General features: G+C 44.6%; 1 long non-coding RNA gene across 1 annotated transcript in view; it reads left to right on the forward strand.

Moving 5' to 3' along the window:
* LOC119843224 overlaps positions 1–15,922 on the forward strand; it is a 98,694-nt gene that overhangs the window by 15,883 nt on the left and 66,889 nt on the right. The window contains exon 2 of the long non-coding RNA XR_006275768.1: positions 10,023–10,159. This is a non-coding gene — a long non-coding RNA (uncharacterized LOC119843224). The remainder of the gene's footprint in view (positions 1–10,022; positions 10,160–15,922) is intronic.

Below are 15,922 nucleotides of genomic sequence, written 5' to 3' on the forward strand. Positions count from 1 at the left end.
AAATGAAAGAATCAAGGTGCATTTTAGTAGCATCTTTCAACCCTGTGATCAGCACAACTTGTTAACTTCTCTCATTGCCACTGAAGACTCAGCAAATGCAAGAGGAACATTAGAAATTCAGTAGATTTACTGGGCTATTTGCTGAGTTCTTAAACTGGAAAGACCTCTTCTCTTCTTGACCTGTTTGCTTCTCCTCAAAGTTGTTGTTTATACTAAAACAACACCTCGAGGCCTCCTCTGAGATCAGAGACTCATTGCGGTGGGTGTTGTACAGATATATAGTCTCTGCTCTGAAGAGCTTACAGTCCAACTGAAGAAGACAGACTAAGGCTATGTCCACATTTGAGCTGGATGGTGGGATTTCTAGCTCTTATAGATGTACCTGTGCTAGCTCTGCTTGAGTTAGTGTCTGAAAATAGCAGGTTACGCATGATTGCATGGATGGCAGGTTGTGCATGATTGCATGGATCCCAGCTGTAGTATGCAAGCCAGGGCTCAGGAGGGCTATACATGGGGCAGTTAGCCTAGTGGTCGCCCATACTGCTGTGGATGCAATTTTTAGGCGCGAGGTTGAGCAGAGTTAGCGGGGGTATGTCTCCGCGAGCTGGGAATTACACCTCCCGCTCAAATGTAGACGCACCCTAAGAGGTGGGAGGGGAAACAGAGGCAGAGAGAGGCTAAGTGACTTGCCCATGGTGGCAGAGCAAGTCAGTGACAGAGCTGGGAAAAGAGCTGTATCTTCAATCCAGTGCCCTTGCCCACCCCTGCCCAGGGGGCTCGCTACAAGATTCTGCCACAGAAGGCTAGACTCACAGTTTGTCAGACTGACCTAAACAACGCAAGCCTTTGAAACAGAGGTGGGTTCATCTCTTTTTTAAAAAGCCATCATTGCTTTTGTTACAATTGTTTTTTTAGGCTACACATGTGCTACCTCTGCCTTATTCCAGCGTGCGGGGTGCCTGCAGTCTAAAGGTGGGCAAAGCCAGGCGACGGAAGGCTGGCTCCATCTGAGAACCGGACTTCAGTTTAGCTCTGCTTCCAGGACTGACAGCAAGCCAAAGGAAAAACAAGCCAATGGGATCCCTTCACATCATTTTCTGCCATCCACAGCAATCTTTATTTATATGTTTCCTTTTTCATATGCGGAGGGCCAGCGTCAGTGGCTCCGCCTGTGGTTTGATTCCCAAAGCCAAGCGAGTCTTGTCTCCAAACTTGCTGGCTTGCCCATATCTACCTGGTCTGCTTCTCCCTGTCCTCAGAGGGCATTTGTTCACTGGCTTCAGCAGGAGATAGCTGGCTGTATGCATCATAAACTAATGTTTAGGGTGTGGTTGTGGTCAGGAGAGAGACTATTACATCCTCGTGTTTTGTATTTATTCTGTCAATGACCTTCCATATCAAATCCACTCCATCTATTACTCCAAAGGAGTTTTTTTCACTCCTAGTCCCAGCATAGTGCCAGAGAATTAAGCCTCTTTCATTCATTAAGCTACACTAAGCAAAAGGAGTCACAAACATCACTGCTTGGAGTGACTGAAACTTTCAGTGCATACATGAAACTATGGCCTTGATTTCCTGGTTGTGCATCACAAGCAACTCCATTGAAGTCAATCTAGTGATACTTGTATAAAATCAACATAGATGTGAGGAGAATCAGGACCTCTGTGTGCCCAAGCATGACATCTGCCCCATGCATTTTCCAAGCATGATTCTGCTGGATGGTTTCAATTCATAGGAAGAGATCTCTAGTTCTGATCCAACTGAAACCAATGCAGTTTCCCCAGCATAGAGAAAAAGCTGCACGCATTGCAGATATACCAACTCACCTGGGAATCTGAGCTCCATTCCACAATGCAGTGCTTTGTATTTGGAAATGATTGCAGATATTTGCGCCCAGTACTGGTGCTCGGTGCATTATGCCCTATTGATTCAGAGCGATTAGAAACCTATGAGAAAGAACAGCAAATAGAAGTGGTCTCGTGGTGACCTGCCATGATTCTATTTCATCCATTCAGCTTAGGGTGAATGGAGAGTGAGAGGTCTGAACTGCTACTTCAGCTATGAGCCTACCCCAAATTTGTGTGTGTGTGTGATATTTTAGTCCCTAGACCAGAATCTTCTGCTACACTTCTGGGTCCAGGCTGAATCCAGAATTGGGAAGAATCCAGAACAGATGTGGCCAAAGATAGTGGAAAACTCGCAAGAGCAGATGAAATTCAAGACAGTGGGAGAGATGTATGAGATCTCCTGAATTCAAGGCAGCAGTATCTTTTCCCCTGAAGGAATCGACTCTGAACACGGGGGATGGTTCCACAGCAAAAATGTTAAGAAGAAAAGAGCTACACTGTGGAAGTTCTGGCTGAGCTTGTGTAGACTTGGATTCTGCTCTACAGTAAGCGTATTTCATCATTTTAAGGGGTCTCACTCTGACACCTACTTCAGCAACTCCATTCATTTTGGTCAGTATGTACATATATACCTTGTCAGTTGGCTGCCAAGACAAGCCAACTGCATTATGCAGCAGTGGCCAAAAAAGGATGAGGGAGGGAATGTGGTGGTGGGGGGAACTGAAAAATTCCTCTCCTGGTCTGGTGAAGTTCCTAGCATCTCAGGGGAGGTAAAGAGCAGGGTTGGCATTTGTGTGACGGACCTCTGTGCTTGGACAAGGGCTTGAGAAACTTCTCAGCTTGACTTCGAACCTCTCCGTAAAAATTCGGGACAAACGTTGGAGGTAAACTGCTAAACCTTGTCGTAAATCCCTTCCTCCAGAGTCAGATTCCACTCCCAGCTGCTCAACCAGAACAGCTGGAGCCTGGGTGCCAAAATCTGAAACCCCTTCGCCCTACCTCCTTTCAGCCAATGTTGGACTTAGTTGAGAGTGGGGGGTGGGTGGGTTGGGAGGAGCACTAATTGATGTGTTAAATGGGAATAAGTTATGACTACTAATAATATAGGGCTGAGTTTGTCTGCCAGGACTTGTTTGTGAACAGTTTTCCGCAAAAGAGAGAGATTCATTTATTGAGGTTGGAAAGGACCCAGTTCTGGTTCCTTAGCCCTTCCTCCTTTGCTTTTCTCCTCACCCTTTTATTTCAGGATCCTAATAACTTTGAAGGAGTCTGATTGATAGAGAAAATATAGAACCTGCTCCAGCAGATGCTCATAAAGATTCAGCTCCACTGAACTGAGAAACTACTGATTGTCAAATCATTACTTACCTTGTAGGTTTTCATACCAGAGTATAACCTCTCTCTGCAATGATACCTGGCCATACATATTAAAGTATTAAAATGTATGTTCAAATAATATTCCTGCCCCTTCTCCTGACACCAGGGTCCTGCTCTGACACCACCGTTGCTCCTCTACCAAGTTGTAGCAGATGTCTGGGGTTTTGCAAGTCGGCATCCCTCTAGAGGAGAAATCAGTGATTCGGAGTCTGGGTATATATAAAGTGTTTATATGCAAGTGTAACTTGTTTTATTTTCATGCATACATCAGTCCTAGAACAGAGGTGGTCACATAGATGCAGGGCAATCCCATCGCCCGGAATCTCTGCACAGAACCACTGCCTGGGAGAAACACTGCTTCAGGGACTGACTCCAATCAGAGAGCAAACAATGCAGCCACTCCCTCTCTTCTGAAGTTGCCTCTACACAAAACCTTGCATGATCCCAAACTAACAACAATAACAGTTTTGTCTTCCTAAGAGTCAAAAGTTGCTCACACCTAAGGGTAGTATGCTTCCCTGCTTGGGTAAACAAAACACATGCCAGCTCTGCTTGAACTAGCATGCTAAAAATAGTAGTGTAGTCAGGGGTAGCACAGTGGGCAGCTGCCTGAATTCAAACCCGCATGGGCCCCTGGCTACAGGCAGCTAGCCTGAGCAGCTGTCGGTGCTACTCCAGCTACACGGCAATTTTTTGTGCGTTAGCTCGAGCAGAACTAGCACGTGCCTGTCTACTTGTACTGGGCAGCACGCACTTAGCTGCAGTGTAGACTTACCTGAAAAGAAACAACTTGAAAGTGTCTGTGTAGTAATGTTCCCTCTAATTTTTTCTATCCATGTGAGGAATGAATTTTGTTATGTGCACCAATATGGAGGTGGATGTGTGGTGCGGGTGGGGCTGAGGGGTTTGGAGTGGGAGGGGGGCTCAGGGCTGGTGCAGAGGGTTGGGATGTGGGGGCTGAGGGCTCCAGCTGGGGGGAGGGCTCTGGGGTGGGGGTGGGGCTAGGGATGAGGGGTTCAAGGTGCAGGTGGGGCTCAGGGCTGGGGCAGAGGGTTGGGGTGTGGGGGGTGAGGACTCTGGAGTGGGGCTGAGGATGAGGGGTTCAAGGTGAGGGAGGGGGCTCGGGCTGGGGTAGAGGATTGGGATGTGGGGTGGGGGGGCAGTGAAGTCTCCGGCTGGGGGTGTGGGCTCTGGGATGGGGCCGGGGATGAGGGGTTTGGAGTGCAGGCTGCCCTGGGGCTGCAGTGGGGAGAGAGGGCTCCCCCCAGCCTTCTCTCACAGCAGCAACTCGGGGCCAGGGGAGAGATGTGTCTCCCCAGCCAAGGCAGCTCTGGGGCAAGGGCCAGGAGAGAGGCACCTCTCCCTGCCTGCGCAGCCTTGATAGCCTGCTGCACGGTTGTGGGGCCGCACAGCTTAGAGGGAACTTAGCCATCTGGTGATGATTGCTATGACTGTATAATAGGCTGTCTATCCAACTACTGATCTGTCTTCACAGCCTGTAAGAGACCTAGGTACGTAGTTTATAGAGGTTTTGCTTGTCAATGTGTGACTGAGGGGTGTATTTATGTGCGTCGGTCTGTGTATATGTGAATCATAGAAATGTAGCACTGGAAGGGACCTCGAGAGGTCGTCTAGTCCAGTCCCCTGCACGGAAGCAGGGCTAACTATTAGCTAGACCATCCCTGACAGGTGTCTAATTTGTTCTTAAAAACCTCCAATGACAGACAAAGACACAAAAACCTCCCGAGCTAATTTGTTCCAGTGCTTAACTACCCTTACAGTTAGACATTAGGAATAACTTCCTAACCTAAATCTCCCTTGATGCACAAGCCCATTACTTCTTGTCCTGTCTTCAGTGATTAAGGAGAACAATTTATCACCCTCCTCTTTAAAACAACATTTTATGCACTTGAAGACTATTATCATGTCTCCCCTCTGTCTTCTCTTCTCCAGACTAAACAAACCCAGTGTTTTCAATCTTTCCTCATAGGTTATTTCTAGACCTTTAATCATTTTGTTGCTCTCCTCTGGATTTTCTCCAATTTGTCCAGAAATGGACATAATACTTCATCTGAGGCCTTATCAGTGCTGAGTGGAAGAATTACTTCTCATGTTTTATTTACAACACTACTGCAAATACATCCTAGAATGATGTTTGTTTTTTTTGAAACAGTATTACATTGTTGACTCATATTTAATTTATGGTCCACTGTGACCCCCAGGACCTTTTCTGCAGTAGTCCTTCTTAGGCAGTCATTTCCTATTTTGTATTTGTGCAATTGATTATTCCTTCTGTAGTGTAGTACTTTGCATTTGTCCTTCCTGAATTTCATCCTATTTATTTCAGACCATGTCCTTCAATTTTTCAAGATCATTTTGAATTCTAATTCTGTCCTTCAAAGTGCTTGCAACACCTCCCATCTTGGTGTCATCCACAAACTTTATAAGTGTACTTTCTGTGCCATTATTCAAAATAATTTATGAAGACATTGATTAGAACCAGACCCAGGACAGATCTTGCAGGACCCCTCTTGATATGCCCTTCCAGCTTGACTGTGAACCAGCTTGCAACTTACAACAGGCTTTAGAAGGCTTCATCTTGTTCATAACTAAATACCAAACCCACTTATTCAAGGTAACTTTCTCTGTCATTCTTATTTCTTGTGGCTGAGAGATCCCGCTTCTGTTTCCCGCAAGGATGATCCTTTCTTAGTGGGTGCCGACAGTCAGATTGTTCTAGTAGAATGTTGCTGTCTTGGAAGCTCATGGAAGTGAATTCTCAGGGTTTGTGTACGCTGCAGTTGGCAGGTGGGGTTACAGTTTATGTAGGCACTAGCTTTAGGAAAACACATGACATGAGCTTCAGCATGGGTGGTACAAGCCTGCCTGGGACCCTGGGTACATACTCACATTCCTAGCCTGTGCTGAGGTCCATACTGCCTCAACGTCACTGCTATTTTAGATGCACTAACTAGATCAAAGCTAACGTAGCTAACCGAGCTGCAATCACACCTCTGACTGGAGTTTAGCCATACTCTAAGTCAGACCAGCATAATTCTATGGAATGTAGGGAATTCACAGTTAAGACCAGTCCTTGGGGTATTGCAGAATATACAGTAATACCTATCCCTCGGAGAAACCTGCAACAGGTGTGCAGAAGGGGATGGGGAAAGGCTGGAGGTCCCTGCAAATTTTGGGTTTGTCAGCCCCTTTACTTCCCCTTCTAAAGCCTCAGACATGGTTTCATATCTGGAACATCATTTAAACCAATGGTGATGGCACACTTTGAAAATTCACCTCCTACTGTCCCTTTAATACATCTTGGGGTGGAACAGGTTCTGGTTCCTGACCTTTGTGGTTTTCAGTGATACTGACATGGCTGTCAGAGCTCCCCAACTAAGCAAGAAGAACTGTAAGCAAACCCTGTGGTACTGGAGGGAATAGTACTGGTGGTTCAATAGGTGTCCATCTCTGTGTCACTACTGAATCATTTCCACATGTGAAGCGGGAATTTTGCAGATGTCACCTTTTAGTGACCAATAAATAATAATAAAACAATGTCCTAATTGGTATCTATCTTAGGGAATTACATGGCCCGCATCATCATGGTATCTGAGCAAGTCACAATTATTCATGCACTACCCTCATAACACTCCTGTGAGGCAGGGCGGTGCTATTATCCCATTTTACAGGTGTGGAACTGAGCCACAGAGAGACTAAGGCCTTTCAATGAGAGTTAGGTGCCTAATTACTTTTGAGGACCTGGGTCTAATTGACTTGCTCAGGGTTACATGATAAATCTGTGGCAGAACAGACAATTTAACCTGTGTGTCCCAACTCCCAGGCTAGCCACCAGCTAACTCTAACCACTGGACCCTCTTTCCTGTCTCTTAAAGATCCCATGGAACTTTTTGAAAGAACAGGGCTTGTTTTAATCCCAGTGTCCTGTTTATCCTAGTTTTGGTAATTGCATTCTTTCTGCTGGAGTTCCCCCTGCAGTTCCGGTTGGACATGGTATTCTTTTCCATTTCCCCTCCTAAACAGCATGCCACATTGCTGTGCAGAAATGGCTGCATTTCCCATGTGGATAAAGAGATTTCTGGGCAGGTAAACTGGCCAAGATTTTCAAAAGTGACTTGGATGCCCAAATTGAAGAAGGCTCAGACGCATGGCCTGGTTTTTCAGGAAGTACTGAGCACGCACCAACAGGGCATAAGGTCTCTTTAAGGTATCTCAAGTTGGGCACCGAAAAAATTGGACACCCAAATCACTAGCCACTTTTGAGAAATGTAGCCTTAGAGTGCTTGAGGATCCTCCAAGATGGAAGGTGCTGTATAAATTTATTATAATTGTTAAAAATATTGCAAGAGAACAGCAAAATAATCATACCTCAGACAAGAAGAGAGGAGTTGCCAATGCCCTAATGATTCCTTTATGGCCATTACATTCTGTTGTATAAGTTTAGCCAGCTATGCGGTTAGCCAGTTTGAAATGTATGTATAATATGCTGTCAGAGCTTTTGTCACCGAAATGCAGATTTAAGGTCAGACTGTTAATTTTGATGATGCTCTATATGCTGTAGCATTGAATATCTGGTTTCGGTGCACAGTGCTTTGTTTTAGACTCTGATTTCGCTAGGTACTTAAATGGGTGCTTCACTTCAAGTACATGAATTGTTCCACTGATCACACGCTTAAGTACTTTGCTGAATCAAGGCTTTAGTCAGTAGCTCTCCAGAGACTCAAGGCTATTTAGGCACCTAACTCCCACTGATTGCTAGGTGCCGAAATCTCTTTGAGGATTTGGGCTGATGTGCTTGTGTCTTTCCAAAGAGCCTCCATTTGGAAGATTGTTTCGTTATTTTTCATTTACTTGGCCACTGCAAATCTTGTGAGGAAAAACCTGATCTCGTAAGATTTGCATTAACTCTGTCTCAAGAGGTTCTGATACACTTCTGAGCTGATGTGTGCTTATCTGCCCAGGGCCCTGAACCTGATGAGGGTCTCCCATCTTTAGCTGAAGCCCTCTTACAGTGATCACAGTGCAGGAAAAGAATGATGGCTTCAAGGCACCAGCTTGCCGATGACATGTTCGACTGGAAAAAAGAAAAGGAGTACTTGTGGCACCTTAGAGACTAACAAATTTATTAGAGCATAAGCTTTCATGAGCTACAGCTCACTTCATCGGATGCTGTAGCTCACGAAAGCTTATGCTCTAATAAATTTGTTAGTCTCTCAGGTGCCACAAGTACTCCTTTTCTTTTTGCGAATACAGACTAACACGGCTGCTACTATGAAATGTTCTACTGGGTTTCCATTCCTTGGGAGAACGCCATGGTTTTGACAAGTATTCTTTGACCCCATACAACAGTCTCATGTTTCCAGGGCCACGTGTGAGCTATTTCTGAGCTTGCAGTGCACAGACCAAGCCCATTGCTTTGTAAGTCACATTGGAAAACATCAAGTCAGAAAAGTGCTATGGAAAAAAAAATCTATTCAAAACCTTATGAGTATTTTCATGAGAAGTTGGAGAAACCCAGTGCAGACAGACTGAGCTAATTACCAGGGCTGGGCAACTTTTTTCTGAAAACATAAGACCAGGCCTGAACGCTCCCTCTTACAATAGCAAGACTGTGCTGTTTGGGGTGATTATTCTAAAAACAGTAGTAATTTTTTTTAAAGTGCTATTAAAGGCAATGGCCAAAACAGCACAGTGCCACACTTGGAAAATCCACTGCCTGAAATAACAGCTTTATGGGGACACTTGTCAAGGTGGACTACAATTTTGACTTGTTACTTAGGTTGCAGGCTGTCTGTACACATAAACAAAAGAGAGTCAGACAGAATAGTACAACTTGCGTAGCATCTTTTATCTGAGCATTCCAGATTTGAAAACATTTAATTAAGGGCAAAATTGTGATTTTGCTCATGGCCAAAAGTAAGGAGCAACATGTGGCTGCATCACCCCAGGAACAGACCAGGGATGTATAAGAATCATCTCCATTCCTGGCTCCTTCTTTGCTTGCAGAGGAAGGTAATTTGATATTGACAGATCAATACTCTGTGCTGACTGAGATGTGCTAACCTGTGCACTGGGGGAGGAGGTATTTAACCAAGGCTCTGGCCATGGTTTGCTCTTTCCCTGCTCACCTCTGTGTCTGTGTGGGACAGTGGTGTAGTGGTCCCATGGAATCCAACTGTCCAACCCTCAAACTGCGATTGGCAATGCAGGAAGCCAGCATAAGGGAGTAAGGGGGAAGCTTAGTTATTATAACATTACTCCCCCTTTGTGGGCACATGTAGGGCAAGAGACACACTTGCCCTAATTGATCCTCACAAGTCCCCTTTGAGATACAGATTTAAAATTTTTATTAAAGCTAATGTTAAAATTATATAATATGCAGGTAGAGAAAAGAGTGTTTGTACATCTGAGTATAGTGCTTAGATTATTCACAAATACAAGGTTTGTTTTTAAAGTCATAAGATACATATAGTACATAAGCAGCAATAACCCAAATTTAAGTGAATGAATTTAAGAATACAGTTTAGATATTTAGCATCCAAGTATTTGGGTACATTACTCATGAAAAAAGTAATACAGAGAGATGGTGATGGAAAGCAAAATATATCAATGAATGAAGATTGTCCCTCAGTAATTGAGAAATTGGGATAGGTTGTCTATTTAGAAAAAACATTCCATCTGGAAAGTATTTGAGTTACTTTCCCGATTGCACTTCTGATCGGCACTCCAGCTCATCCCTCCCGGTATTGCTGATGTCTGGTGATGTGTTTTATGTAGATATCCCTCCACCATCGGATGGCGTCCGACACCATGAGTTGCCGCATCAGCCAAGCGTAGCATTGACGGACTCCATGTTCTCTCAGCACTCGCTCATTACTGGGGTCCCATGTGCCCATGGCTCCAACGATCAGCACGTGAGTTTGAACCTTGTAGCCCCTAGCTCTCAAGGTGTTGGCCAGAATGGTATATTTTATCCCCTTTGCAGATGTGGAAACAATGGCACAGAGAAGTTTAGTAACGTGTCCAAGGTCATGCAATGATTTGGTGGCAAAGCTGGGAATGGAACCTAGGAGTCTTGACTCCCCATCCACTCCTTTAAGCATTAGAAACTGGACTTGTTCTCACTGCTGTGTGTGAAGCTTTCTTGTGAGCCATGAAATGAAATTTCAAGGCCCCTCCTGCTGTCTCCTTCGAGGAGCAACAGTCCTGTATATTTCACTGCCCTGTACTGAATCCACTGAGCGGGAGCAGATGGGCAAAGTGCTTCATGCAGGCTTGTGCCTGCGATCGTGAGGAGAAAGCAGGTTGTTATTGTAGGCCTGCAAAAAATTAAATCAATCATATTTGCTGCTCTCCTTGAAGTTCTAAAGGCCCAAATTCATTTTAGGTTAGAGTGGGTCAAATTTTTTGGCCTGACAGAGCTACTTTAAGACAGGCTACTGACTGAGATGTTAACAAAACATGACATGCCTGCAAGTTGCATTTCCAGTCTCCTTGCAGAGACACACTTCCTGAAAATTACATAAGATTTATGAATTTTCTTTGACATTCCAGCCAATGAGGAGGAGAAGTATCTTTAACCCCAACTAAAGAAACAGTGAATACCTGCCAAAAGATACAGAACACTCTGTACAGTTTCTACCCCAGTGAGCGCGTTCAGATCCTAAGGCCCAATCCTGTGCTGTGCTGAATGCTTTGGAGAGCTGCTAGGTGCCCTCAGCTCCTCTTTTAGTACATGGAGGCTGAGGGGGCTTAGCACCCTGCATGACCCAACACTGTGAAACAAAGAAAGGATTTCTAATTCGGTCTTGTTGCAAAACAACCATTTATTAGCTGGTGGAGCAAACTTTCCCCTTTAGGTTCCAGGAACCCATTATTATTATTTATCTGTAGTGCAATAGCAGCTAGAACTCCCACTCGGGAATTGTGTCCCTGATAGGCATTTAGTTTTAGATAGAGGTGGGTAAAATAAGATCCACAGTAGAACTGACCCCAAAACTCAAACCAGACTTTTGGGAAGTTTGTAAAAAATGTGGATTACCTTCCCCCTGCCAGGAGTTAATTTTCATGTTCCCTCTCAACCTCTGAGCTTCCTTATTTCAGCTGGGACTATAAAATGAAGTGCCAAGTACCCATAAGTAGAGCTATTTCCCATGTATCTCCAATCTGACCAGTCCAAGAAAATGGGTGAGAAATCTGGTTGTATTGAGTTTCCTAGCTGAAGTTTGCAGACTCTTTATGTTTGGATGAGATTCTGAGTTTTTAGAAATGTATCTGAACCAGAACCTAACTTCTGAAATTTACAAGGTTTGCCCATCAGTTATTTTGGGGTGGGTCATAATGAGATTATGTTATGCACCTACGAGCATCCATCCTTTCCAATCTATATCTGTCTTTTTAGTCAACCCCTCACCATGGTGTCTGGTCCATAGCAATTTATACAGGTCTTATACTCTCAAATGTCTTGTTTGTTGTTGCAAAACAAAACCTCACTGCCTGTCTCTGAAATCATGGTCTAGTTTGTGTTAAGTAAATGTGCTGTGATTCTTAAGCTGGTGCTTTGTAACATAACTGGGAAATGTAAATGTGACCATTTTTCACATATATGTTCATACAGCAGGAGGAACTCCATTTAAATTAATGGTGTTACAAGGGACATAAAGTGACTCTAAATCACAGGGAAATTGGACCTCTTTAATTACCACCCATCTTCCTGGAAGTGTGTCTTGTCGACATGAACTCACTGCTCTTCCCGAGAATGTTCCGGGGTCTCTACATGTCTGTGTGTGGAATGCAGAAGGAGCCCTGGTGTGTGTCATGGTGGCTGGACAGATAAAAAGTGGGTTCTACTTGTTCTAAGAGCTGAATTCCAACCGATGGGCATATTATTCCCCTTCAAATAATACGGGGGTATTCTTGCATGGCATGTCTGTTAGCTACTCAGGGGATAGAGAGGATCCAGTACAGTGGCCCTATCACCACTGTGGTGGAGGGACCACCTGTAGGGAGGTTAAAATCTCCACTGTCAATGCCAATGCCTATTAGGCCAGAAAAGCACCTTTGACACCATTAGAAGGTCCTTGACCTGTTGTGTCAAAACCCTGATAAAAAAGTGTGGGAAAGTCTGCTGGATTGATTAAGCCTTTCCCCCCACCTCCCCGCCTACACATGCTGGCCCGGGAATGTCACTCCCTTGTTTGATCTGAGCGGTGAAAGTCCTTGTGAAGAATGAGTGGAATTCCACAGGACCTTCGCTGAGGTGATAAATGAGACCAGGAACCAGGAGGTTTACAGTCCCTTGGCAAGAGGGGGCTTGTGCTTCCGTCTGACGCTGTCAGTGCCTTTCTGCAACCCTGCCCGGGGCCAGGGAAAGAAAGGCCTCAGATGGATGGACCTTACTCATTTTTTTCCGGGTGCCAATATAACAATGTTACTAATAATGAACGACTGGACAAGCCAGCAAAAGCAGCTAGTGAATTCAGGTGCCTCCGTATTTTCAATACCTTTATGTGACTCTGGTTAATAGATTACCAGGGCCAACCGGCACCTCTGACCCCCAACCAGGATCTCATGACTGATGGATCAGGGCCAGCAAACAATGACTGGGTAGAAAAAGTGAAATGTTGCTCATTTCTGTGTTTTTATCACACATCTCATGTTCTTTGATGGTTTCTTTAAGGCTCCAGCTCTTGGAGTCATGTGAATGTCAGCTTTTGTTGTTTTTAAAAGGTAAGTTTGTAGCCCTTGTGGTTGTGGAGAAAAGCTTGAAAATGGGACCCGAGTTTAACCTAGAAGAACCACAAATCTATTATTATGATTTTAAATCTCTTGATTTTTGAAGCTAATCACAAGAGTTTTGGGGCCTGACTCATGATTTTTGAATGGTAGGGTTTGGCAATAATGCAAGTGGCATGCAGAGACTCAGAGGAGGCAATCAAATATTATTTGTGATTCTGTACTGCTCCCCTGAGGTCTGGTCTCTCTGCATTGCCGGCACTGAAATGTGTTAGGGGCCATGGCCAATGGTGTGTCACCAGGAGGGCCAGCACCAGGAGTATGCTCCGTGCAAGTCCCACTTATTCTGAGGGTTTAGCAAGACTCAAGTGGTATACGGAGGTTATGCTGGCACAGTAGTGCATTTCATGCACAAAGAACCCGTTCACAAGGGCCAAAAGCTGGGAGCAGCTCGCCACATCAACCAATTCTCACCATTCCCTGCAAGACTTATCTGGTTTCTCAGGCATGTCTGGGAGTAGTAGATTGAGGCAGTGTGTGTGTTTGGCTTTCAGAACATCAGCATTTAGGGTAGCTTATTCAGATGGGATATTCAGAAGCACCCAAGGCACCATAAGTCCTGCTGAAAATCAACTGCTTCTGTGCCCCTGAGTCACTTAGGCACAGATCCAATGGGAGTGAGGCACCTAAATACCATTGAGATGCTGGGCCTTAGACACTGTAAAAATCCCACCCTTAATGGTTAAACGGGCTATATGAGTTGGTTTTGGGAAGGAAAGCTCCCTGTGTCCTTTGGGGCATTTCCTTTTGGCTCACACTTGGCTCCGTTTTTCCAGGATTTGGCCTGAAGTGAATGGTTTTTAACAGGAGTATTATTGTTCTCTCAGTTTTACGAAAAGGGAAAGTGAGGCAGGCAGTGGGGATAAAATGGCTTGCCCTGGGTCCCCCAGTGAGGCCTGGTTTGCACTTAAAATGTAGGTCAACACAGCTGTGGCACTTGGGTGTGTGAAAAGTCTACATCCTGGAGCATATGCTGACCTAACCACCAGTGCAGAGGCAACTAGACTGACAGAGGAATGCTTCTATCGAGCTAGCAACCACTGGGTCCTACAGCGATGGAAAAATCCATTCTGTCTTGGTAGGCTGCATCTACACTACAGGGTCATGCTATGGTGCCCTTGCTGTAGTCCCTGTAGTATAGAGATGGCACGAGTCAGAGCCAAGCCAGGCACAGATTCCCTCTGATCTAACTGCAATGCCATTTTCAACAAAACCCGATTTCAGTGGAGGCAGGATTTCACCCACTATGTCTAGAGTGAGGCAATATGATAGCTTAAGATTTTACCCTAGTGTAAACCAGGAGTGAATCTGCGGAAGTTAATGGGGATGTAGCTTCATAGCCAAGATCAGACTCAGCTCTTATCTTTACAGTAGGCTGCGCCGCAAGACCAGATCTACACACAAACTCTCACTGGTTCAATTAAACCAGTTAAAGGCTGCAAAGCTCTGCATGGACACTCTTATTTCATTTTAAGCGCAGCTTATGTCAGGTTAGATTAAATGTGTTTCTAATTGACTTGAGCTCAGAGTGGTTTAAACTGGAGTAAGAGTGAATTCGTTAAACCAGTGCTAACAGCTTTGTGGACAGACTAAAATAATATCTTCAGTTAAACCATCATGACTGCATATAGACAAGCTTTGAAACCCCCGGCTTTGGGATATGCGGAAGACAGGTCCGTATCTGAATTCTGTGGCTTGGGTCCATCTCAGGTTAAAATACTACCCACCTTGCCATGCCAGTAATACGCCTAGCCTACCTCCCAAGAGTAGATGAAGCTGGCCCCACCTTCAGCTCCTCATAGAGCACGCCGGTCCCTCTGCACACTGCATCTCCTTTTATAACAGTACTCCCAAGGAAAGCTTGCACTTTGACGGCTCAACCCTATCAATATTCCCCACCATATGTTTTCATTAAAAAGTTTATTGCACATTTTATCTTAGGATTATTTGCCATCAATTAATAAAGCATGTTGCCTGCTTTGAATAAGCATGATTTTTCTAATGAGGAAGGGAAAAAAGAAATATAAAAAAGAAAGACATTACCATGACAGATGGTGTTTTTTAGCTTCTCTCTAGCCCAATAATAAAAAAAACTAGCTGTATTGACATAGGAGTGTTATAAATTAAGTCACTTGAGGATTTAAGGACCTGATCCAAAGCTCTTTGAAATCAATGGAAAGCCTAAAGTATATTATGTCATAAGATGTTCATGAATATATTTACTAACCTGATTAGATGTTTCAAACTAGGGGGAGACGGGTTATAAAACAGGCGGAACGTTTGCCATTGTGAACAGATCTGAAATGTATTTGCTGTTTTAAAAAATACAGTGTCACCTGCAGCAATATGATGGTTTATTTAATTTGGTGGCTGCATTTAATCATATAAGCCATGTATGCACAGACAGAGGCAGGGACTGAAGGTGAACTAAGGCAGCAGAATCCGTTTATAACACTCAGTCTCCTCCTGAGCCGTTATCCTCCTCCAACTGAAGGATTTAGGAAGGGAATGTTTTCCCTCCTAGTGTTGAAGAAAGTGGCTGGACAGAAGTCAGTTCATGAGCCTGGCCTAATGCTTGCTAGGTAGATGGGACCTGGAGGAAAGGCAAACAAGCATGCTGCATCCGCAGTATGCTGGAGACACCCTTTTGAGTTGGTGTGGATTTGGTACATGATGTACACTTAGCAGTTATTGCTCACTGTGCCTGTTTACCTGACGGGAAACAAAGATACATGTGGCAGGGTGTCTTGTATAAATAGATGAAGGGGAAAGAACTGGCTGAGGATAACCTGCTGGGAATTGGAGAGTTAAACATTCCCGCCTCCCTTCGACTATGTCTCAGCTTTGATTTATGCTTCTGATTGGATGTTTGTCTGGCCTGA

This window comes from Dermochelys coriacea, chromosome 14, assembly GCF_009764565.3.
Source record: "Dermochelys coriacea isolate rDerCor1 chromosome 14, rDerCor1.pri.v4, whole genome shotgun sequence".
Classification (NCBI taxonomy): domain Eukaryota; kingdom Metazoa; phylum Chordata; order Testudines; family Dermochelyidae; genus Dermochelys; species Dermochelys coriacea.